This window comes from Thermobia domestica, chromosome 14 (genome assembly GCF_964235325.1).
Source record: "Thermobia domestica chromosome 14, izTheDome1.hap1.1, whole genome shotgun sequence".
Taxonomy (NCBI): domain Eukaryota; kingdom Metazoa; phylum Arthropoda; class Insecta; order Zygentoma; family Lepismatidae; genus Thermobia; species Thermobia domestica.
Genome location: NC_137467.1, coordinates 35,194,630 through 35,219,023, shown reverse-complemented (window position 1 = coordinate 35,219,023; position 24,394 = coordinate 35,194,630). Strand labels below are relative to the sequence as shown.

General features: G+C 35.9%; 1 long non-coding RNA gene across 1 annotated transcript; it reads right to left on the bottom strand.

Moving 5' to 3' along the window:
* Positions 1–7,043: 7,043 nt before the first annotated feature.
* On the bottom strand, positions 7,044–13,694 carry LOC145670590 (uncharacterized). Its single transcript, XR_014128350.1, has 3 exons — positions 13,542–13,694; positions 9,627–9,795; positions 7,044–7,709 (listed from the first exon to the last, which is right to left on the bottom strand). It is a non-coding gene; the product is annotated as an uncharacterized LOC145670590 (long non-coding RNA).
* Between the last annotated feature and the right edge of the window lie 10,700 nt (positions 13,695–24,394).

The window sequence follows — 24,394 nt, the reverse complement described above, 5'->3', positions numbered from 1 at the left end:
AGGCTATATGAGACGTGGACCTACTGATTAACGTGGAATCCGAACCACATGAGCTCCCGCCGGTAAAAATAAATGAAGGATATAATAAAGTTAAAGTAATGTTCACTGTCAAATTAAAAAAAAAAAATATTCCTGATGTTTCCTGTGCAATGCATTCAACGTCTTCCTTTTTAATTCAGTAGTTTCAGTTCAGAACACGGTTAAATGTTCACGAGCAGTATGAATGTACGGATTTACACTTCCATTACCTCAGTATTGAGAGAAGGTAATTTGTCATTGGTAAACACCAAACTCTGGCTGCCTATGTCGAAAGGTTTCCCTGGAGATATTCACTTGACAGAAGTTGAGTGACTCCCGAAGAAACATTCGAACGAGGGTAAAATTGGTTTAAATCATCCCATCAAGGACAGAAACCGAGCTATCTGTTGAGAGATATAAGCATTGTGGATTAAGCCATCGCTGCTCTAATTTTATTAAGAAGATACATGTTGCAGTCTTGGAAAAAGAAAACACTTTACCTTTTGTTTACACAAAAGTTTCATATTATATGCCATCTAATCAACTTACTATGGTTAACATTTGTTTCACTCAACAATTACAGCTACATATTGGAGTATAGACAATAGTCAAACTACGGGAAACTATTTAATATTCTGAGGGCTGTTTAAATTTGCAACCCATATTCAAATGGCGCTTTACAGTTGATTGTTTTTCATACAGTATATTACGCAGAAATTATCGTGTAGCTACTATTTCCTTTTTAAAATACGATTTCGAAACGTAACGAAACATGACATCTTCAAATAATAATAATAATAATAATAATAATAATAATAATAATAATAATAATAATAATAATAATAATAATAATACAGACCCAATAATAATAATAATAAAGAAGCAATAATACAGACCAAAAATAAGAATTTTAAGCCCACCCAAGGTTTCTCAGCATTTGGCGCCACTGAAATTATTCAAATTATTTCCGAAGAGAAATAAAGTTTGTGAAGTTCAACATTACATAGTCTTCACCATTCACACGTTTCTTCATCTATTTGAGCTCAAAAGATTCTGCCTAAAGCATTTTCATAACACACGAACTTCCTTTCCTTCCCTGAACTTAAGGTTTCACGTTCAGCCTATTCCATGGTTGCCTACCAGTCTAATTGAAATGATTACATTCTTGTATTTCTTATTGAATGAGATGATAGTAGACCTATTTTCTGGAATGGGCAGGGACATGCATTAAGCCTACCAAAATTTATTGAAAGAAAAAACTTCCAAAACAATATATTCCCTATAGAGGACTATCATTTAAATTAAGCAGCCACGAGATTGTTTCCTTACATCTTTTGTACATTTTTTGGTGTAGTGCCGAAGTGCCGTTTCTGAAAGACTACTTTTCTGGCGTTGTATATACAGTAGCTCTAGTCTTAACTTCCTTCACAGCTTCATTCATTGGCTCCCGAGACCAACTGCAGATCTCGTGTTCTTTTGATATCTTTTACCCGTAGCGGTTATTGGAAATAAATAAATAATAGACCTACTTACGAACTACTTGCATTGAGGAAATAATATCCATCATACGGCTAAAGATACCACCAATTTATTAGTAATTTTTAAGTGATTGATTAATAATTCAACTGATAATAAATCCATAATTAAACCAGTTGAGAATGCTCCAAGCGCATTGCCAGAACGAACTTTAAAAAAAAGGAGAGATGAAGCTAGAAGGATAAGTGTCATTGTCCCTCGATGTAGAAGTATTTATCTTTTTATCCGCACCTTCTTTTTCTCGCGAAAATTAACAAAATATCATCTCTCTATGACTTACAATTCTCGAGATACTGTTGCTTAAATATTTAGAAATTCGAAAAGTTTGGCTAATATCTGGGGAACGGTGACCAGTTGACCAATAGACAGTTAATCAGTGGCCACCGGTTGTTATTTGGTGCCAAAATGTTCACTGTTCTCTTAGATATTGATCAACTCCAATATGGTCTCTGAGTGACTTACGGTTCCCAAGATTTGGCTCCTTAAATCTCCTGAAATTGGAACTATCTTTTGGCCAATCTTAGAGAGATGATATCATGGGAACGGTAAGTCATAGAGAGATGATATTGGTGCCAATCAATCCCTAATAGAATTTTAAACATTCTCGTACCGATATTAACTGATGGCGACTATCAAACTAGCAACTGGCCAAACCAATGGCCAGTTAGGCAATGGCCACCAGTTAATGTTTGGAATCAAAATATTTACCATCCTCTTAGATATTGATCAACGTCAATATTATCTCTCTACAACTTATGGTTCCCGCGCTACGGCTCCTTAAATATCTAGAAATAGACCATTTTTTGGCCAATATCACGGGAACGGTAAGCCATAGAGAAATGATATTGGTGTTAATCAATCCCTAAGAGTATAGTAAACATTTTGATAACGATAATAATTGGTTACCACTGGTCAAGTGGCCATTGGTCAAACCGGTTGCCAGTTGGACGTTGGCCACCAATTACTATTTGATACCAAATTATTGACCATTCTTTCAGATATTGATCAACACCAATATCAACTTTCTATAACTTACGGTTCTCGAGATATGGCTCCTTAAATCTTCGGAAGTCGGCCATTTTTGGCCAACATCTCGGCAATGGTAAGAGTGACGCGAAAAATTTAATCACTTTCTCTGATAGTTTTTGATGTTCTACCGAACGCAGGGTTGAAAATTGAAAAAATCGTAAATAACAGGCAGACGGACAGACAGACAGACGGACGGACAGACAGACAGATATGGAGAATTCAGTAACGAACTTTTTAAGTTCGGCTGTTCTATTTGAGTTGCATTGTACTATTGAAATAAATAATATTATGGGCAGCGATTAGGGGGCAGTTGCCCTCTACGTTTTTGAACTGACCCATTAATGTATATCACTTAGCAATGTAAAGTTATTGTACATATTACTGGTTCATAGAAGAAATGGTGCCATATAGGAGGAATAAAAGTCTGTTTTGTGGGACTTTGAATAGAGAGTTGAGAAAAAGACTCAATGCTTCGTGTGGAGTGTTGTATTGTATATGGCGGAAACGTTGACATTACGTAAAGTGATGAACAACGACTGGAAGCATTCGAAATGTGGGTGTGGAGAAGGATGGAAAGAATTAGTTGGGTCGAGCGGAAAACGAATGAGTGGGTGTTAGAAATGGTGGGGGAGAAAAGAACACTTTTAGATATTATTAAGAAGAGGAAGAGAAACTGGTTTGGACATTACCTAAGAAGAAATTGTATCATGAGTGACGTCATAGAGGGTATGGTGGTGGGAAAGAGAGGGAGGGGACGAAGGAGGCTACAATTAATGGATGATGTAAAAACAGAAAGATGATACGTGAAGACAAAGAGGTTAGCGGAGGACTGTGGAGCATGGAAGCTTCCCAGCTGCTGCAAGTGACCTGCCAGTAAGAGCAGAATAGGCTACCTACCATGATGATACAATATTTGCTGTTGCGTGAGTACTTAATATTGGTTATCTTCCGGTGGAGTTAAGAAAGCTGCAAGAATTGTGTTGTGATTGCCATGGAAAATGGACCCAAAATTAATCTATTGGAACGCAAGAATTCCAGGGTACTTTTAGTTCTTCTTACACGGACTCAATATGTTAGTCAGCCGCTTTGAAACTAAGTGGGATAACATTTCGCGAAAAAAAAAAAATCTCTCACAAGTTATTCTTTAATTGCACACAGATTGGCCGTTCCTAAAATCTCTTTTATTTTTCCTAATAGTAAGAAATATTGATTAGATAGAGAATAATAAGAAACAACTTCTATCTTTTCCATTGTTCTTCAGTGTAATATACGAGTGGAATGTTGTTTTTAGCTCTGTACGAGTGCATAGGGCCTATACAATTAAATTTAGTGAATCCAATATAATTCTAGGTTTTAGGATTTTTTTGTATAACTTAAGTGTGGAGTGATTCTAAGTATTGTTGAGTTTTGATATATTACAAGAAAGTGAAAACTGTACTTAATGGCAACGAACATGTTTTGGGTAGCTGCAAAAGTATTTCTTTAAATGTCGTAGCATATGCTTGTACGTGGTATTTACTGTCTTCCCAAGAGTACTAACGTAGATTTAATAGCATGTGTGGAATTAAAAATATAAGTTGTTCATTAATCCCTAGTTTCAATGTAACTTTTGAAAAACAAGTCTCATTATTCATTACTATTATTAATATTATTCTTTCTATTTATTTGTTTTGCTTATTTGTTATTAAATAATCTGGTCACACAATTTTCCAGAGTTTTAAAATATTCGAGAGCCAGGAATCAAATCTCGTTTTACACCTTCATTGTTTAAGAGTATCTACTTGCGTTGCTCTTGTCAATTTACTCAATAAACTATGAAATTTAATACACGGTATTTTAACTGAAAATACAGTATCCTATTAGTTATACAACCTTTCGGCAAACAAAATGTTCGCATCAACCAAGAAAACTAATATTGATATACAAATATTCAGATAATGTCTTGCCCCCAACCCACTTTTAACGTCCAATCGCTCTCACTGAATAATATGCTATCCCAAGCGGCACACCGACGTCGAAAAGACGTGGTTTTTTTGGTGTAAAACACCGTAAAATACACCGAACATGACGTGATTTACACGTCTTTTCCCACGTGGAAATGTCCGGGAATATGACGTGATTTTTATGACGTCTTTTACACGTGATAGAATATGACGTGATTTCTATGACGTCTTTTACACGTCATAGAAATGACGTGTAAATCACGTCTTTTTTACGTGATTTTCACGTGTAAATCACGTCTTTTTCACACCCTTCATGTGAGTTGGGGGGGGGGGGAGGCGGCGAGAAGCAAAGGTGTGTAAGTGACATTTGCAATAAAGTATGGATGTCTCAAAAATGGATTCTGCACAGCTAAATATACAAACTGGATGGTGAAGCTCGTCGCAGTCCAATAGAAAGTCTACCCATGAGTGCTCTACGCCGAACTTCATTATACAGTTTGTATATTTTGCTGTGCAGAATCCATTTTAGATACATACATACTCTATTGAAAATGTCACTTACACTCCTTTGCTTCTCGCTGCATCAAATGTCATGGAAGTCTGACAGGATTGTTCAGTTCCAAATGTCAAAACCATTAGAAATTGATGTGCATCCGCAGTTTTGACATTAGGAATTTCAATCCCATGTACTACCTCGATTATTCGCCACACTTTTGAGGCAATTTATCAGCCCCTATTCAACCGTTTTGCACCAAAGTTAGAGGTTAGGCTACTAGGGCTAATTAGTTTTGGCCCCGCAAATTTTGAAATAGATCGGTTGAATAGTGGTTGAAACAAATAACCCTGAAACTGTGTCGGATAATCGAGGTTCTACTATACATAGATTGAGATTCCTAATGTCAACACTGGATACACATCAATTTATGATTATTTGGACATATGGAACTGAATAATAATAATAATAATAATAATAATAACAATAATATCTACTCTAAAACACACAGCTTACAACACATTTTTGAAAAAAATGATAAAAAAGAAAATATCATACTTTTTCTTTCTTCTTAACTGCGTTTTTTTTTTTTTTTTTTTTTTTTGACAGTTCTGAACTGATCTCTGGCCGCAACACTTTTCTTGGGTTAAATAAAAAGTCTACGAATAACAACTGGACAACGTTTATTATAAGTAAAAACAATAATGAAAATAAATTTAGCTTCGTGGCTGCTGCTTGATTTTTCACCATTGTGTTGTAATTTGCATAATAATTTACAAGCTCCTATACCAGATAAGCAAGACCACTGGGTTATTATAATAAATAACAGATCAGGATAGATCTTGCCACAGCGAAATGAATCACTACCCTCTTTCGGAAGCACACATTGGGGAACGTCAAAGTATTGTGGTCTATTTGATTGGTCTGTACCAAAATTTTGGAAATTTCGCTTCTCCGAAGGTTCGTATTATCTATGGATTGGGGATTTCCATATCCAATTGACCACCTCTAGTGTTGTTGATTTCTATTTTTTTAGTATTTGGATACTAGCCTATTTAATAGTACATATTCGCCTCTTAATGTGTGGTATATTTACCTACACATTAAGAAAAGAATATACAATAGCTATCGAGGAATAATTATATACCTAATGCAACAGGAAAGAAACGGCAGCGCTTGCTCCACGAAAGGATAAATTTAAAGCCATACATTAAAAAGAAAACCGAGACGCATTGGATCGACTTGAAAAACATAAAAAAAAAACCTCGAATGTAAGACTCACCCTTGGCGGAAAAAAAAGCCCTACATAACTTAAGAATGAGAAAAGACGAATAAACATGGTAAAAACAAAGAATGAAATGGAAAAATAAAGGAACATTGTACTTACAGTCCTAAGAAAATGAAATGAAATCTTTGAGTTTTACGTCCCACGCTTATACCGGTTAGGCTAAAGGAAACGGTGATAATGAGAAATGAATGAAATGGTGGAATGAAGAAAGTGGGAGGAAACGGGAGAACCCCGAGAAAACCCACGCACACGGTGTTTGTCCACTACAAAGTTCACTTGGCGGGGGCTGGGATCGAACCCCAAGCAAAAGAGGTGAACGCTCTACCACTGAGCCACCGCGGCCCTTAGTACTAAGAATAATCCACTCATTTCGTCACTGGAATTTATTCATGTGCATTTACTAGTACCTTCTTCTTAATGAAATTACGGTACAACACGTGCTTCCTTAAATTTTATAGCTATCCATTATTACGCTAGTATGCGCACACATACACACAAACACGACCACCCACATCCAACACACACACTCACATACACAAGAACAATGGGTTTTATTGACAGTGCAAAATTTAGGACTAAACTTTTATAACTCCAATTTAAGACACCTTTATTTTGGAGGTGAAAAATCGAAAAGGAAAGTACATCTTAAAATTAATTAATCTCTGAGGGATGAAAGCGAAAACACATAACCATTAGTTTGAATTCTACATTTATTAGTTATATGTACAATGTGCACGTTTTGTCGTATAAAATAATATTCATACTGTTTGTAATGCAACAAGAAACACTGATTGTCTATATTATTTGTAATACAAACAAGAAATATGTAGACAATGCATATCTGTTGGTTATAATCTAAAACTTACAGAGATCTTTTAATAATATAAAATAAAAAGAATTAAATTTTCCTATAAATTTCGTATGAAGGAAAACACCTTTCATAGTTATTGAAAGTACAGAAATACTGCATCATATCAAAAAAGCCTCACGTGCTTAAGTAGGTTAAAAATGGAGACTGCGGTAAGTATCCCACTTCTTCGTCTATTATATCAGTAGCAGTTTCTTCCATCTTTTAGTTTTCGAAAGAGATGCCTTTACCTTGATTTCCAACAAAGCGAGAAGGAACAGGTCAACATGTTTCAAGCATGCCGAATCCTTTTCATCCGTAAACAACAAGGCAGATGGAAGTGAATATCTTTCTACTAACGTTTTGAAGATTTGTGGCAATTGTTCATTTGAAGATCTTTATTTTTACTCACGAATGATAAGTGTCTTTAAGGCTAGTTTGCACAACGTGAACTTTGCTCTTTTTTCCGCGGGAGTTAAATTTCATCGCCAGCTCTTTGGAAACCAAGCATCAGAGAAAGGTCCCTTTTCCTCCCAACGATGACAAATAGGAACACTGAAACAGAAAAAAAAAATCATGAACAATCATAGTGCAATTTTTCTGGTGCGGAGAAAATTTTAAAAAAATAATTACAATACGTCATGTGCAACTACAATCAATACGCAATAAAACGATTAGTTACTGCACTCGCTTGCATGAAGTCACTTATTTTCAAAAATCCACTTTTAACGGCCTTCCATACAGCGAAATTAAACTACCATTAATTTTAGTTATTCTGTAATAGCTTAACTTTTGATTTTATTGCAGCTGTTAACTGTGATTGTTCAGGAGGATCAAACAAGTTGGGGGATATAAAACTTTATATATACAGATACATGACAAATAATTCTGAAACACTCATAGAAGCCTACATTACGTATGTTCTCATAATATAAAATGCCACTCTAAGACCAACTTTAGGATGTGAGCTAAAAGTGACGATCAAGTATATTGATACGATATTACAACTGATGCAAAAAAAAAACTTTGAGTTTTACGTCCTACAGTTATGTCGGCTAGGCTAAAGGAGACGGTGATGATGAAGACTGAATGAAATGGTGGAATGAAGAAAGTGGGAGAACCTCGAGTAAACCCACGCACACTGTGTTTGTCCACCACAAAGTTCACTTTGCGGGGACTGGGATCATAACTGATGCAGACTGATGTAGTAAGAATAGTTTTTATGGTATGAAACAAAGAACTTTCTAATAATAAAATAATATAGCTACTCATTTATCAAACACAACTAGACAACGATAGAAATTACATGTATTATCTTTCACTACTGCTATGTAACCCCCAAAATGAATTCAAAATTCCGCATTTACATATCGTGACAGAACTGCGCTATCGGATGCAGCAATCTGACAAGCTGTACACAGGTGGAACTAACCAGAAAAGGTATCCTTCTACTGTGATAAGAAATTTTATCCTGATTGGATACGATTTGGTAAGTTAAATTTATGATGCAAGACGAAACATATATTAGCATTTCAAAATATGACAAAAAATAAAGTGAAAATTACAAACAAAATGGTGTATAACTTATGTATTCCGAAAAATAAAAAATTGTGAGCAAACGCCCCCTCACTTGTTACTGGAGTATTTTTAAAAAATAAGACTTCTAAAACCAGAATTCTGTCACAAGCAGTAGGGTGAAAATCGTCACATTATTTGTTCTGAGCAGGGTTAGAAGTTGCGGCAGTTATTATTATTATTATTATTATTATTATTATTATTATTATTATTATTATTATTATTAATATTAATAATAATAATAATAATAACAATAATAATAATAAAAATAAAACTTCTCTTTGGTGAAAATTATATTTTACCGCTATGTTGAGAAAAATATTTTCGGGAGGAGTACTTTTACCCATTCAAAAAAAAAAAAAAAGCGCGAACACTATAGCATGTGATACATTCCATATTAAAGCTTTGCTTATATATAAATAAGTCAAATAAAATAATTGCTGAAAAAATAAAAACTAATAAACAAGGAAATCTTTAAAAATCTAAAATAATAAATAAATAGTGTATATCTGAAGAAGACAAGGGTAGTTGCTGAAACAGTTACATTTAAATAAAATTGGCGCAGCTGTGGCTCGGTGATAGAGCGTTCACTTCTGGTGCCTGGGGCCCCTGGTTCGATCCCAGCTCACTACAAGCGGCTTTTCTTGGAGTTCTCCAATTTTTTCCCACATTCTTCATTCCACCATTTAATTCATTCTCATCATCACCGACTCCCTTAGCCTCAGTGCCTGATCGTGGAACGTTAAATTGAATATTTCGTTTACATAAAAGTATTGCCTTGTTCAACAATTATTTTATTTTAGTTAAGTACTAATAAAATATTACTACTTTCTTTCTTTTCTTCTTACTCGGCATTTTCTTACATGGGTATTATAAAATAACATGTCAAAAACTCACCTGTCGCAACTTTGGTATGTATGTCATCCTTCACAGTGATATTTCTAGAGCAGCTCGACGAGCAGAAAGGGGTCAGAGTTACGGCTTTCAAGTTCAGTTAAGAAAGATTCCGTGCTAGGTGGTCTGCTGTTGATCAATTCATCATTTGCAGGAGCATTGGCCACACGCTCTGGAAAGTGGGAGTACATGCAAGGCTTATTTTGGCAAATAACATGTATTTACAGCTAGGCTTATTACAACGACTAGATACATTTAACATGAAATGAAGCAGTTTAATTCATGTAAACAGTAAAGTGAGTTTTTACTGCATTTTGTATTTAAAAAAAAAAAAAAACTAAGAGCTTATAGAGGAAAATGAGTTGGCAGGAAAATATCAGCCATAAATTTCACATGCTTTCTGTTCTGGATATTTTCAGCGTAAAGGACGGTGTGAAGAAGAGTCTGAAATAGTCTCAACCTCGGTGCAGAAATGATCACTTCTTAAATGGAAAGATACGTAAAATAAATACTGACAAACTTGTGGACAGGTAGATTTTATGGATTATTGTCTGCACGTTGTTAACAAGAACCAGGGATCGGAAAATCTTTGAGTTTTACGTCCCACGCTTATGCCGATTAGGCTAAAGGAAACGGTGATGATGAGTAATGGATGAAATGGTGAAATAAAGAAAGTGGGAGGAAACGGGAGAACCCCGAGAAAACCCACGCACACGGTGTTTGTCCACCACAAAGTTCACTTGGCGGGGCTGGGATTGAACCCGGCACCCCAAGCACCAGAGGTGAACGCTCTACCACTGAGCCACCGCGGCCCCATAAGAAGCAGGGATCGGATTTGAGAACGGAGTGAGAGCGTAAAATATCGCATCTTGAACACAAAGAACACAAATGACTACCTGCGTTTTCGAACGCGGACATTTTTTGACCAAAAACACCAAGACAAGTAATTTCTTGCTATGTATTGCTTCATTTAAATTCTGCAACGTGTAAAAAAAAAAAAAATATCTTACATTTATAATACAAGCTTGAAAAAATCAAGAGCTCCAATTCTGGGGTAGGTTTTAGTTTTTTAAAAAATAAAAAAATATCCTACTCTGGGAGGGGCAGCAGATATGTAAGCCCCGAAGCAATGAGGTATGTTTTTTTTTTTTTTTTTTTTTACTGATGGGGCTGCAGTGCCTGTGGTAGAGCGTTCACTTCTAGTGCGTGGGATCCCTGGTTCGATCCCAGCGCGTGCCAAGTGGGCTTTGTGGTGGACAAACACCATATCCTGAATTTTCTCGACATTCTCCCGTTTTCGCCCACTTTCTTCATACCACCATTTTTCACATTTCATTATCACCATCTTCCTTAGGCTCGGTGGCTTTCCTGGGGCGTGAAACTAAATATTTAATTTCATTTCTTTTTAATGATGAGGAATTGGTGTTCTAACTGAAAGCAGGTTTTTGACCTAAAGAGACTTCCATTGTTAATGCGCAGCCCCCAACCACGGTCCCTTAATAAGACATTTGGTTTCCTTTGAATCGTTTCACGATTAGCAGTGGAAATCATAATAATATAGTCATGTAAGGATACTTAATTGAGCTGGAATATATTTTTTTGATCTTCAGTGGCAACATTGATAAGTATCCATCATCACATGCTGGCACTGGAGTAAGTACTGTAATCTAAAATGCGAGGGAGCTGTCTACCCAATTAATGAACAAAATATTCGAACAGTCAAAAATCCGTTACATTATTATGATTTCCACACCGAATTCTGTAGCACAGTTACGGTAGCCAAGTGTCTTGTGAGGGTGTGTAGGGCGATGCTTGCAGTTTGAGAGTGCTCTCAACTGGAGTAATATCCTCCCACTGATTATGCACATATACAAGGGGGTCACTACTTTAGCAAACGGGTCTACCAAATATTAATCGATTTTGTGGATTTTTTCACTAAATTTAAGACAGTAGTGCTACAAAAGGCTAAACAAAACATAACTGAGTGAGCGAAGGGGTTAGAACTTCCATAAAGCTCGTTGTTTCTAACTCTGAAGTCATACACGATTGGCATTGCAACTATTGCCGAGGGTCATTTCCCAAAGGGGTTCACTCGAGCAGTCGGTTCTACCTAACAGGAAATTCATAGGTAACATACGATGTGAAACATATTTTTGTGAAGGAATGAAAGTGTGAATGTAAGTAATTAATGTCAGTACACAGCAAATTGAAATGAATTTTGGGCATTATTCGGGAAGACGGTTCTACCAAATTTTGACATATTTCTTACAGTTTTATATCAGGTTAGAACAATGCATTTCTTTTAGCAGAGCATTAACTAAATCAGAAGCTCCATTAGTGCTTGCAGATTGACTTCAGGCCTCAGTACAAATACAGCGTGGACGTAAAGCGTAACAATTTCAGTGAATAACATGAACAAATTTATATCAACTCCCCACTAAAAAGCAGGAATAATATATAACCGAGTCAGGGTAGGAGCACAGCAACAGGGTCCGAGCGGCAGCGACGGGATGCGTCCGTAGGGAACAGGCGCGTCAGCGACGGGGAATATACGTCTAAACGAGAATAGTGGAAAAGCACACTTACATATACAATACTTTCACTGATCACTTAAAATTCAATTCAATATGCTGTACACTGACAGTAATTACTTATATTCACACTCTTATTCCTTCATGAAAAATGTTTCTTATAATATTTTACCTATAAATTTTCTATTTGGCAGAACCGTCTGCTCGAGTGAAGCCGCATTTTGAGTGATAGTGAAAGCATTGTAAACGTAAGTGTGCTTTTCCACTATTCTTCTTTACGCGCATAGTCCCCGTCGCTGACGTGCCTGTTCCCTAGGAACGCACCCCCTCGTTGCCGCTCGGGCCCTCTTGCTGTGCTCCTGCACTGATTCCAATAGAATGCATTTGTGCTTTTTAGTGAGCACCTAGCAAAAGTTGTTTCGTGTTTTATGCACTGTACTTAATATGCCACGCGTCGGGAAGGTTCTAGAACACAAGTCCCCCCATATAGGTTAACAACTAGATTGGTTCTTTTCTGTACCAAAGTTTAACATTTAATTCACATGTATTGTTGAGCGATCGTCAGCGAGTGAAGGCGGGTTAGAGCCCCGCACGGCACGTTCTTTTCTGTCTTTGTTACAATTAAGTGGGATGGGGGACCTGTTTTCTAGAACCTTGCCTAATGCATCTACTCTATATTTATACTAACCCCCGTGAAGGCAATCTGCAATTAGTAATGGAGCTCCTCATTTAGTGTATATTCTGCTATAGGAAATACAATGCTCTAACCTAACCTGAAAATGTAAGAAATGTATCAAAATTTAGTAGAACCGTCTGTTCCAGTAATGCCTCCAAAAGCATACATTTACTGTTATCTCGTTGTCTCCTTGTATTTAGCAATCTTTCGCCTTGGCAAATAGTACCACAATGCGTGCAGTTTTTATTATACGGATCCATAGTATAAGTAGTAGTAGTAGGAACGGGTTAGAAGAAGCCCCGCGGAGTTTGGTTGGTCCTGTTCTCGACATGAAATAAGCAAACTTTTCGTACATTTTGCAATCTATGGATCTGTATAGTAAAACTGCACCACAGAATGACATACTTTCCCATGCATACTCACTCCCATATACGGTTTATTGAGAATAATAAAACATACATTATCATTTTACTACCTTCACTATTAATATTTTATATAGTATTCTACCTAAAATATTTAATTTGATACAGGCGTCTGCAAATGTTAACCTAATGGAGGTATCCTCGTTCTTTCTACGGTATTTTAATACACTGTAATAAGAAACCATAGGCAACGCTGTATGAGGAGCTAATCTTCACAATTATAATACTCAATCTGCTGAATTTTACACAGAATGCACCTAGATAGGAATAGGATAGGAATTATACTTACTTGTCTTAAAGCTGACCTTTATCACAGGTGCCTTCAACAAAACACATTATGTATATTCACATACCATCAAAACACGATTCTGCAAATGGCTCACGATTCCCAGCATGCACTGCTCGCAGTTACAGTACGGGGAACGTCCGCGCTTTTTAGCACCTAAAAAAGACGTCTATTTTTGGTGATGTTCGACACGTGATTCTTTGTACCATTCTGGCACGTGTTAAACACGTACAATTTAGGTCATGTTTGACACGTCATTTTTGTTACCATTTTGGTACGTGATAAAGACGTTCCAAATTTTCAAAAGACGTCATTTTGAATTCGAACCCCAAAAAAAGACGTGTTTATGACGTGACTGTGCTACTTGGGATGGAGATTAGTAAAACGCAGAATTTGGTATCGTTTTGGTGTGAACTTTCCATAATTGCTTCAGATTCTATTTTCTAACACGAGATTTCATAACGGACCGACGTGAAAACAGTCAAACACTCTGACTACTGGAACATGGCCGGTGGGATTATTTCTATCTCCAAGTACGTGTAGTGCTAGTGCCTTTCTCGAGGTTCTCCCATTTTCTTCATTCCACCATTTCACTCATTTCTTATCATCAGAAGAGAAGGTGCAAGAGTAGCGTTAGAACGCGAGAAACGTGGCCGGGAAACGTGGTTTGCAGGCTGTGCAGGAGAGTGACCGCTTGCCTGTACTTGTGTAAATGTTTGAGCATCCAGTAAGTGAAAGCAGAATTCAAAAATTTTTAAACTAACGGAAGTGCAAATAAAAATACATACATAAAATTCAGTGAATTACTATGAAATATTGATGACTTTTAAAGACGACGTGGATTACTCGGGACGAAAAAAAATAAAAAATAAAAAACAGCAACGTCTGAAATTTTACTGAGGAATCAGAAAGTTGCAACGGTGAGCAAACCTTGAAGTGTCAGTGTCCTGCTTGTCAGGAAATATTTCCTACGCAGAGGAAGTGAGTAAAATCGTATACAAACGTGCGTAAATATAATATAGAGAACAAACAAATCTTACTAAGCACATGGTTATGTAGTAAACTATAGCATGTGTTTAGTGTAGTGATAACTATTAACAAACAAACTCAAAGGGAGGAAGAACGTATTCAGAACAAGACAATAACAAGGTTAGTGGATTTATAATAGTACTAAATTGATCTTTTAGTGCAAAACGACCTTTATTCATAGTTAATTTTGGCGCCAATTTTAAGGAAGAGAAACGCTTGTGGATGGTAAGCAACGAGCATTTCGTTACAGTGAATCTGTTGCATATCATCTGCATAAGACAATTTTACATATTATAACAACAGACAGATCCAAACTCATTAGCTTAAACAAAATTTCCCCCCTTCCTAGGGAGGCTTTCTCCTTAGGTGGTGAAGACAAAAGGGAATCAGCGTTGCCAGATCTAGCATAATGATGCTAGATCTAGCATAATTTGCATGTTTTTAGCATCTAGCATCTTGTTTTTAGCATCCTGCCCAAATCTAGCATAATTTTAGCAAGTTTATCAAAAAACCGCAAAACCTGGAGATGAGAAAGAAGTTGGTCATGGGAAGAAAAAGAATGGCAGAAATGTATCCTCCCCCATTGATTCAAACAGTCGGTAAACCATACAGGCAGTCTCATTTTCCGAAGTAAGTTAGAAACGGCTTTGAGCTTTGTGTGTGTGTGTGTGTGTGTGTGTGTGTGTGGCTCCACCCAGGGTTTTCTAATCCTTTAACTGCGAATCATGGGCGGAGCTATGGGGGCCATTCTGACTTCATGACCATCTTTACTCCTGAAATGAAAAGTCAGAGACCGACCAAAAATCTGCCCCCAGCAGACAATTCCCAACTCCGCTTATGCTGCGAGGTAATTTTCTTTCAAAATATGTAAACAAACACTTTGCATTCATTGGGCGAAGTGGCGTAACTTGAAAACGTGTTTTTGAGCTATGACTACCATTCATCCTTACTTAACCTGCTTCATCAACCATAAAACTGCCATACTTGAATTTCTTATATTAACAAACATATGAACTTTCTGAAAATGGCATATCTTGAAATTAGTAGCATAGTATAACGTTAAATGACATATTTGAAATCGCTCCCCTGTAAAATTGCAAACACTTCGCTCCTTCACTGACGATATACGCCATTGAGTCTGGCAACGACTGCACTAGTTTATTGAGTTAAAGCTTTGTTGCGTGAAGTATTGAGTTCTATCCACGCATTCTTGCGCTCTGCGTATTTTAAGTTACGTTATCGTATCTCAACTTCGTTTTTTATTTCTTTTAAAACTCCTGAATTAGTAATTGTGAGGATCTAGCATAATTTGACCATATCTAGCAAAATTTCGATCAGGTTTTGGAATAATTCCAAGCTGTGAGTCTGGCAACGCTGAAGGGAATAAACATGGATCGGCGACCGATACATTCGAATAGTTCCTACACAGAAATGCTTGATCAAATGGATCAAGAACAAAGGGAAATACCAAGTTTAAGACAACAAGGTAGGCCTAATATACCGAGAACGAACATAATGGATAAATCAGCTAAGGAAGAAGGAAGAATATCATTGCAGAATGACAAAAGAGTGAGAGATTCACCAAGCAACAAGGACAATAAGAAAAGGAAAGACGGTACCCCAACAAAGAAACAGAACAACATGGAAGATGATGATAACGATGACAGCCAAATTTTAAGTGATGAAGAGGAGACTAAAAATGAGGATGAATCAGCCAAAATACAAGAGGAAGATTTAATAAAGGAATATGAAACAGCTTTAAGTTTTGTAGAACAAGCTGTCAACAAAAGTAAAGCAAGTTCGGCAATCACACGTAGCATTAACAAGAAGCTGATTGGTTGGGTAATAAAACAGTCAAAGGTAGAAGGGTTAAAGAACCACCTAAAGATGTTAAATAAAAAGCTCAAAGAGGAAAACGAAAAATTGGAAGAAGACATTGAGAAACTTAAACAACAAAAAGGAACAAGTACAGAAGAAAAACCACTGTATGCAACTATCGCAGGAAGAGAACAGGCGCCAAAACAGACTACCAAGAGAACGCAAATGATTGGAAACACAAAAAACAAACAGAAACCTACCATCTTCATGAAAGCAAAAGAAAATGAAAATATTACCACAGTTAAGGCAAACTTTGTCAGATTAGTAAATCCCGCTAAAGAAAAAATAAAAATAACAGCAATGAAAGAAACGAAAAATACATTAATTGTGGAGACTGCCACAAATGCAGACATGGCTAAGATAACGAATAACAGAAACCTGCATCAGATGGTTAAAGTCGAAAAGCCAAAAAAGAAAAAAAACATTGTTAATAATATATGATGTTCCAGCGGAATACACCAACGAGGAGCTGGTGGAAACATTAATTGAACAGAACTTTGAGCAAGAAGAAATAGAAAAAGCGAAAGAGGATATAAAACCACGTTTCAGAACGGGACCCAAGAACAAAAGCAAATGCCATCTCGTAATCGAAACGAGTGCCGGTATAAGAAGAAAGCTGATTGGAGAAGGTAAAATATATCTGATGTATGAGGTCCACGGAGTCAAAGACTTTGTAACAATCCCAAGATGTTTGTTTCCTTTCGACTATGGTCACGTGAGTAAACATTGAAAGGAGAAGGAAAAAAAGCTGCATACAGTGCAAAAAACATGGACACGAACATTCAAATTTTATTGAAAAAGACAAGCCTGTATACCGTGCAACAAAAGAAAAAAGAAATGTGAGGCTAAAACAGAGAAGGACTGTGCGACCTACAAAATGTTTTACGAGCGCACCATCGCAAGGATAGACTATGATGGATAAGTATCCTGAAAGATTTATTTATAAACAACAGGGAAAAAACACAAAAAGTAAAAAGAAAAGTCAATCCAATATAATAAGAGATAAAACTAGGTCTGAAAATAGAAGCAAGAATTTCTTAAAAGCAAAATTTGAAGATTGGCTAGAAAAATCAACACCAATAAGCAGCGCAAAAAAGGATATTATAATAGAAGGGGGATATATCGATCTTGAAGATACGAACACGTGTGTAATGCATTTCATTAATCCTGATTTGACAACATTCCCAAAAGGTTTTGCAGAGTACGTGGTTAAAACTCATGAAAACTTTAAAATAGACAAAATTTATTATGTGGATATTAAAGAGGGAGACAAAGTCTTCAGAGTATATTACTCCTCGAACAAGTTTCGCACCAACTTCATCCATATAAGATCGAATAAAGAATCGGCTCTGGAAGACCTAGAAATAGTGTTAAGATTTATTTTAACCCTGGAGATAAGTAAAGATAAAATAAGAAAAGAAATTCTAGTCCCAGCACTTGCGATTTGGTTATGGAGCAAAAAGCCGCAAGAAGTAATCCAGAGAATATTCAAAACAATAAAAAATACACAAAAACTAACCCTAAGAATGCAAATAATGGACTCAAGACTCCTCATTAGCTCAAAACTGGCACTTGAATATTACGGAAAAGAATGTAGCGAGACGGTTTGTCATGGGTACAATGAGAATGAAGTTAGAAAAGACCTAGAACACCCATAAACAAAAATAATGAAAGAAAGTATTAAAGAGATGGAAAAGAAAACAGATTGGGATGCATCTGACAAGATGGAAAGACTACTAATAGGAAGGGGAAATATGAGAACAGAGAAATACAGGGCACGAAAAAATTGTATAAAAACATTGAAACGCAGATGATCCTTGGAAGATTAGATGAGCCTAAATTGCTAACTACGGCATTGAGACACTTAGTGCGACAACATATTGAACTCGGAAAAACATATTGTCTTCCCGCAGTTGGAAGACGTGGATGAAATAGAACTAAAGGCAAGTGGGATAGAATCTGATGTATTCAATCTTTTAGAACATGTCAACAAAGTATACAAAAGAAGAGAAATGACACTGGACTTGCAAAAGGTGTGTAGAGAGTTCGCTAAACAATATGGGAGAATCGTCTATAAACATGAAGCAAAGTGGCCACATTACAACGTCAAAATTTTTAATCCTTGACCATCAAAATGGTTGAATTAACTGCAAACAATACGATTAAAATCATGCAGATAAACGCAGAAAACTCAATAACGGTCATGGACTAGATTCAAGAATTAGCAGGAAAAGAGGAGATAGATATCATTCTCATACAGGAACCCTACACCAAAAACAATAAACTAACAGTAATGGGATCAATGGAGGTTATCTATGCAGGAGAGAAACCTAAGAAAACTAACACAGGTGATAAACCAGGCATGGGGGAGAAGCCGAACAAAAATAACACAGAAGAGAAACCAATGGCGGTTATAGTAAATAGAAACAAGAATTTCAAAACATTAAATTTAATTCAGATTTAGAGATCCGTGGACAATTAGCATCGGACTCAAAACAGAAATGGGAAATTATAAAATCAAATTGCTACTGTCAGTTTAGTCTGGACATCGAACCTTTTTTAATAAATTTGACAAAAATATGCGAAACACATAAAAATGACGAAATACTTATTTGTATGGATGCAAATGCCAAATCACCAATCTGGAATAGTAGGATTATGGATGAGAAAGGGAAAAAGTTAGAAGAAATGATCGCGCAAAATGAGCTAGTGGTTATAAATGAAGAAGGACATCCGCCAACATTTAGAAACACGCAAGGTGGGGAATCGAATATAGACGTAACATTATCAACGTTACAACTAAGTAAGAGAATATGCAACTCGAGGGTCTTGGATACGGATACGCTAAGTGAGCACAATGTTATTATGTTCAAGATTGACGGTACAAATGTGAAAGAAAATATGAAAGCACAAGAAAACATACTAATCTACAACACCAGAAGAATAAACTGGGAAAAATTTTGGAGAAACATAAACTTACCGAATATAAATGATGATGTGGATGATTTGTCAGTAAAAATAGAAGCCGAAATAATAAACGCTATCAAAAGTTCAACAAAAACAATGTCACAATATGACAAACCGATTAAAAAAAAAATTGAAATGGGAATTGCAAAATCTGAAAACGAAAACCAGGAAAGCAAGGAAATTATACCAAGCCACGTGGGATGCCGAACACAAACAAAGAAGACTAGAAAAATATAGAGAAATTAAAAACAAATATCAAGATAAACTAAAAGAAACAAAATTAAAACGTTGGAAAGCATTTTTGAGGGAAAACATAAATCTAGACATATGGGGTGAACCATATAAAATAATTAGTAACAAAGTAAACAAGCCAGCAACACTTTCTACCCTCAAAATGGACAATGGAGATCATACCAAGGGTTGGGAAAATACAGTAAATTATTTAATGACAAAGCTCTTACCGACTGACCACCCAACTAAAGACAACGATGAACATAGGCAGACACGAAATCAGATGAAGTACCACGTAGACATGATGAACGAATAGAAGAAACTACGAACGAAGAGATAATAGCATACATAAAAATGCTGAAAAACAAGAAAGCCGCAGGACCGGACAATATACAATCAGAAATATACAAGGATCAAGTGGAGAAATGAGCACCATACTTATCGAGTCTGTGCTACTTATGTCTAAAACAGAGAAGGGTACCTAAAAACTGGAAGAGAGCCAATTTATTCACAATCAAAAAGAATGACGACAAAATGAACGACGATCCAATAGCGTACAGACCAATATGTCTCCTAAATACAATTGGCAAACTCTTCGAGAGAGTTATCGTAAAAAGATTAAAGAAATACAGAAATATAGAAAATGATAGACTACAACATGGTTTTCGGAAAGGAAGAAGTACTGAGACTGCAATAAGGAGACTTTTGGAACTAATTGAAAAGGGTAAGATGGAGAAATATCAGGTAGTAATATACGTAGATATAAGTGGGGCCTTTGATAACCTATGGTGGCCATCACTATTTAAGCAATTTAAAGAAATGGGGGTACGAAAGTCTCTGTATGAATTGATGATATATTACTGTACCGATAGGAACATAACATACACAGCACCAAATAAAAATATAACTACATATAGTACAAAAGGATGCCCACAAGTAACAATATCTGGCCCTACATTGTGGGATATTGTAATAGATCCATGTCTGAAATGTCTCAATCAACCTGAAGAAACAGAAGGAGGTGAGTTGATTTTGAGTTTACGTCCCTTTTCAGCAGCGAGGCTATATGAGGCGTGAACCTACTGATTAACGTGGAATCCAAACCACATGAGCTCCCGCCGGGAATAGAAACAGAAGGAGTGGTTGGTTATACTGATAACATAGCGATAGTGCTGTCGGCATCTTCAAGACACGAAGTAGAAAGAAATGGAAATATAATATTAGAAAAGTTACAAAAATGGTGTTCAACAAATAATTTAACTCTTTCTGGAACAAAAACGAAGTATATAATTTTTGGACAGAAAATTCAAAGGGGTCCTATTCTAAAGATATTCAATAAAAAGATAGACAGAGTTAAAGAGTTTAAGTACCTGGGAGTATGGATAGATGAAAAATTAAATTACGGAAAACATATAGAGGAGATTACGAATAAGAGCAAAAAAGTAGCACACAAATTACTAACAATAGCAAGAAGGGACTACCAAATCCCTAAGAGGATATTGCAAACTTACAACAAAACAGTGATCATGCCAGTACTGAGCTATTGTGCAGTGTTTGGTGCTACAGACTTTTTATGAACACAAAATTAAGACAAACAATAAATCGGGCACGAAAAGGGGTACTTATAAGAACCCTAAATGTAATAAAAACCATGTCAACGGAGGCTCTACAGCTACTGGCTCAGGAAGAACCAATACATTTCCAGGTACTAAGACAGGCCTATAAAATGTGGACGAAAAATAAAGAAATTACAAAAATTTTAGAAATTCTAGGACAAATTCCAAATAACGAAACAGAGTTAGATAAAATTATTGAAAGGAAATGCCAACAGGAATGGGAAAACTCAAGTAAAGGACAGAAACTAAAAGAATACATACCGACGATACAAATAAGGAAAGAGATGCCAAACCTAAATAAGGAGACCATGGGGACACTTTCTGGCCATGGACCATTTAAGTCACATTTATATAGGATCACAATAGAAGAAAATCAGACATGTATCTGCGGAATGGCCCAGACACCCGAGCATGTAACATGGACTTGTGTACACTTTATAACTAGAGAAGATATAATAAATATTAGAGACGAACTCAAAAATGAAACATGGGAAAACATCAGACAGGATAAAATAAAGCTACAGAAGTTCTAAGAATTGACAAAACACATAATGGGAAACATGTGGAACAGAAGAATTGAAAACAGAAGAAGGAGAGAACGGAACACAAACTAGTTTTAGAGAAAAATATAACATACGGTATTCTGCCTACAAATAATAAATAAATTTTATAAAATTCCTGGAATGAAAACCGGAATAGGAAGACGCTAGCTACTCTTGTTTTGTGTTTAGTGTTTAGTGTCAGTGCTAGTGTCATATTGTTGTGTGTCTTAAATGTGAATGTTTGGTGCGATCTCAAGAAATAAACAAAATAATAACATAAAAAGAAGTAATAAAAGACAGGAAAAACTCAGAAGAAATATGTGCAAACCAATATTTATTTCGCACTGTGTCTCTTGTTGTTATATTGTTATTAATGTATATACTATTCTTTTTAATTTTCTTTCAGGTAGCGGTAGAGGAAGCATCCCAAAATAGTGCAATGAAAATTTTAATGAATGAGAAATGATAAAAAAAAAATCTTATATATATGTAATATTCTTTTACAGGTTGGTCCGTTTTTATAAAAAAAAGAAAATAATAATAATAAAAATGAAAATAATAAAAAAATAAAAAAGATACATTAAAGGGCATGGCTTAAAGTATTAGACGCCATGCTAGAAAAACATGACTCACCTCAACCTGCTGAGGAATAATAGCCGAAAAAGAGAGAGATATATACAGAAAAATAAAAGTAAAGAGAGAAAATAAGGGCAGAGGCAAAGTTGCGACTGACCTATAATAAGTCCAAAAGTAATTGGCAACGGCAGGGGAATGTGGAGGCCTTAAATAAATAAAAAAATAAAAATAAATAATTTCTCATCATCACCGTCTCCTTTAGCCTAGTTGGCATAAGCGTCGAACGTAAAACTGAGAAATTTCATTTCTTTTCTCATTCCTGCTCCGACAAAAATGCAGGACAAATGATCTAGATCTAAAGGCAATGGGTGAGTATTTAGAATCAATTTTTATAATTTAGTCTCTGGAAAGCAGTCTACGTTTCTGTCAACAGAAATGTACCATTTTATATGAAAACGTTAAGGTAATCTCAAATATTCCCATAGACGGACCCAGAGCCCCAATACCCACCTCGATAAACCCTGACAAATTTTGGAGAATAAAAAAGAAAAAAGTTTTTCGTTCGTAAAATTGCCAAGAGAGGCCTCCCACATTGTCATTTAAAGTTATACTTTTTTCTGTGTATATATAGTTAATACAAAAACAAAACAAACAAATAAACAAAAAAATACTATAAAAGTATCTTACTACGGTGCCTGGACAGAATCTTCAAAATTTGTATAGTTTAAGAAAAGTCTATAGATGGAAGCACATTACGTTGATAATTATTTGCAAAATTCTGATTAAAAGTGCATATACTTTGTACAATATTTACAAGTACTGCAATACCTGTAAAAGATGTAATTAAGCAATTTCCCCAAAATACATAGACTTCAAAATATTTGAATTTATTGAACGTGAAATTACAAATAACCCCTGAAAACTAAAAGTAACTCTTGGATTGGGGTCAGAGAGACTACGTTCCACGCCTGGGAAACTGTTCCATAGAATCGAAATCGATGTGTTTCATCTGATTTTAGTTTTTTGGAAGAAGCAAGCTATGGGTGTTGTATGCCCTTGCTTCTTTAGTTTTTAATAGTGATGGGGATTCTGATTACCTTTTGGTATTTGATTTTTAGGGATTCGTTGCGTTCAAAGAAAAATTAAGGTGACGACCATTTCCGTTACTTTGATTCTAAGGACTAATAAGCTTGCTCTTCACTAATGATGGGAATTCTGATTCCTTTCGATTTGAGTTAAAGGAATCATAAAAAGTAACAACTGTTTTCGTTACTTTGTTCACAAGGACTCATGTGTCCCTCTGAATCCCTGTACTCAGTTGCCTTTTGGGTTTCTTTCCCTCAAATCTGATTACCCGTACTCAAACACGTTTTAAAAGCTTGCTCCTCGCTTCTGCCAGTGTATTCAGCTACAGTTTGGCTTCGTAGTAGTTCGTATATCTTCGACAAACATACTATTCACAAAGCAATCAAGTAGAATACTACTTCGGGTGAGTGAAAGGGGCAAGAGGAAAGAATATTTTCAGGCAAATGACTAGAAGAAAATAGTATCGCCCGCTCCACCCTCTTTAGATCGAATGACTGCAGCGCGGGCTACAAAATAGTTGTTTTCATTCTTCCTTTGTAGAACCGCCATGAATAGTTTCATAGACAGTACTATTGCGTGTACGTATCTGCAGGTGGGCTAAATAAAAAGAAGAATGAAGGACTATGTTTCATTATATATCTATCTATCTATCTATTATATATATATATATATATATATATATATATATATATATATATATACCGGGTGCACCATTTATAATGTCCCACCTTTATAACAGAGGAACCAAGGAAGAGAGATAGAAGCGAAACTTTGCACAAAACAACTATAGGAAAGGGGACATCTGTCGATGTATTGAGTAACATCACCAGGTGAACAGTGTTGCCAAGCCAATATAAAGTTATGATTTTTTAAATGGAATGACCTAAATTTAATTTCATAATTCGAATCAGCAATGAAAACAAAGACGAAA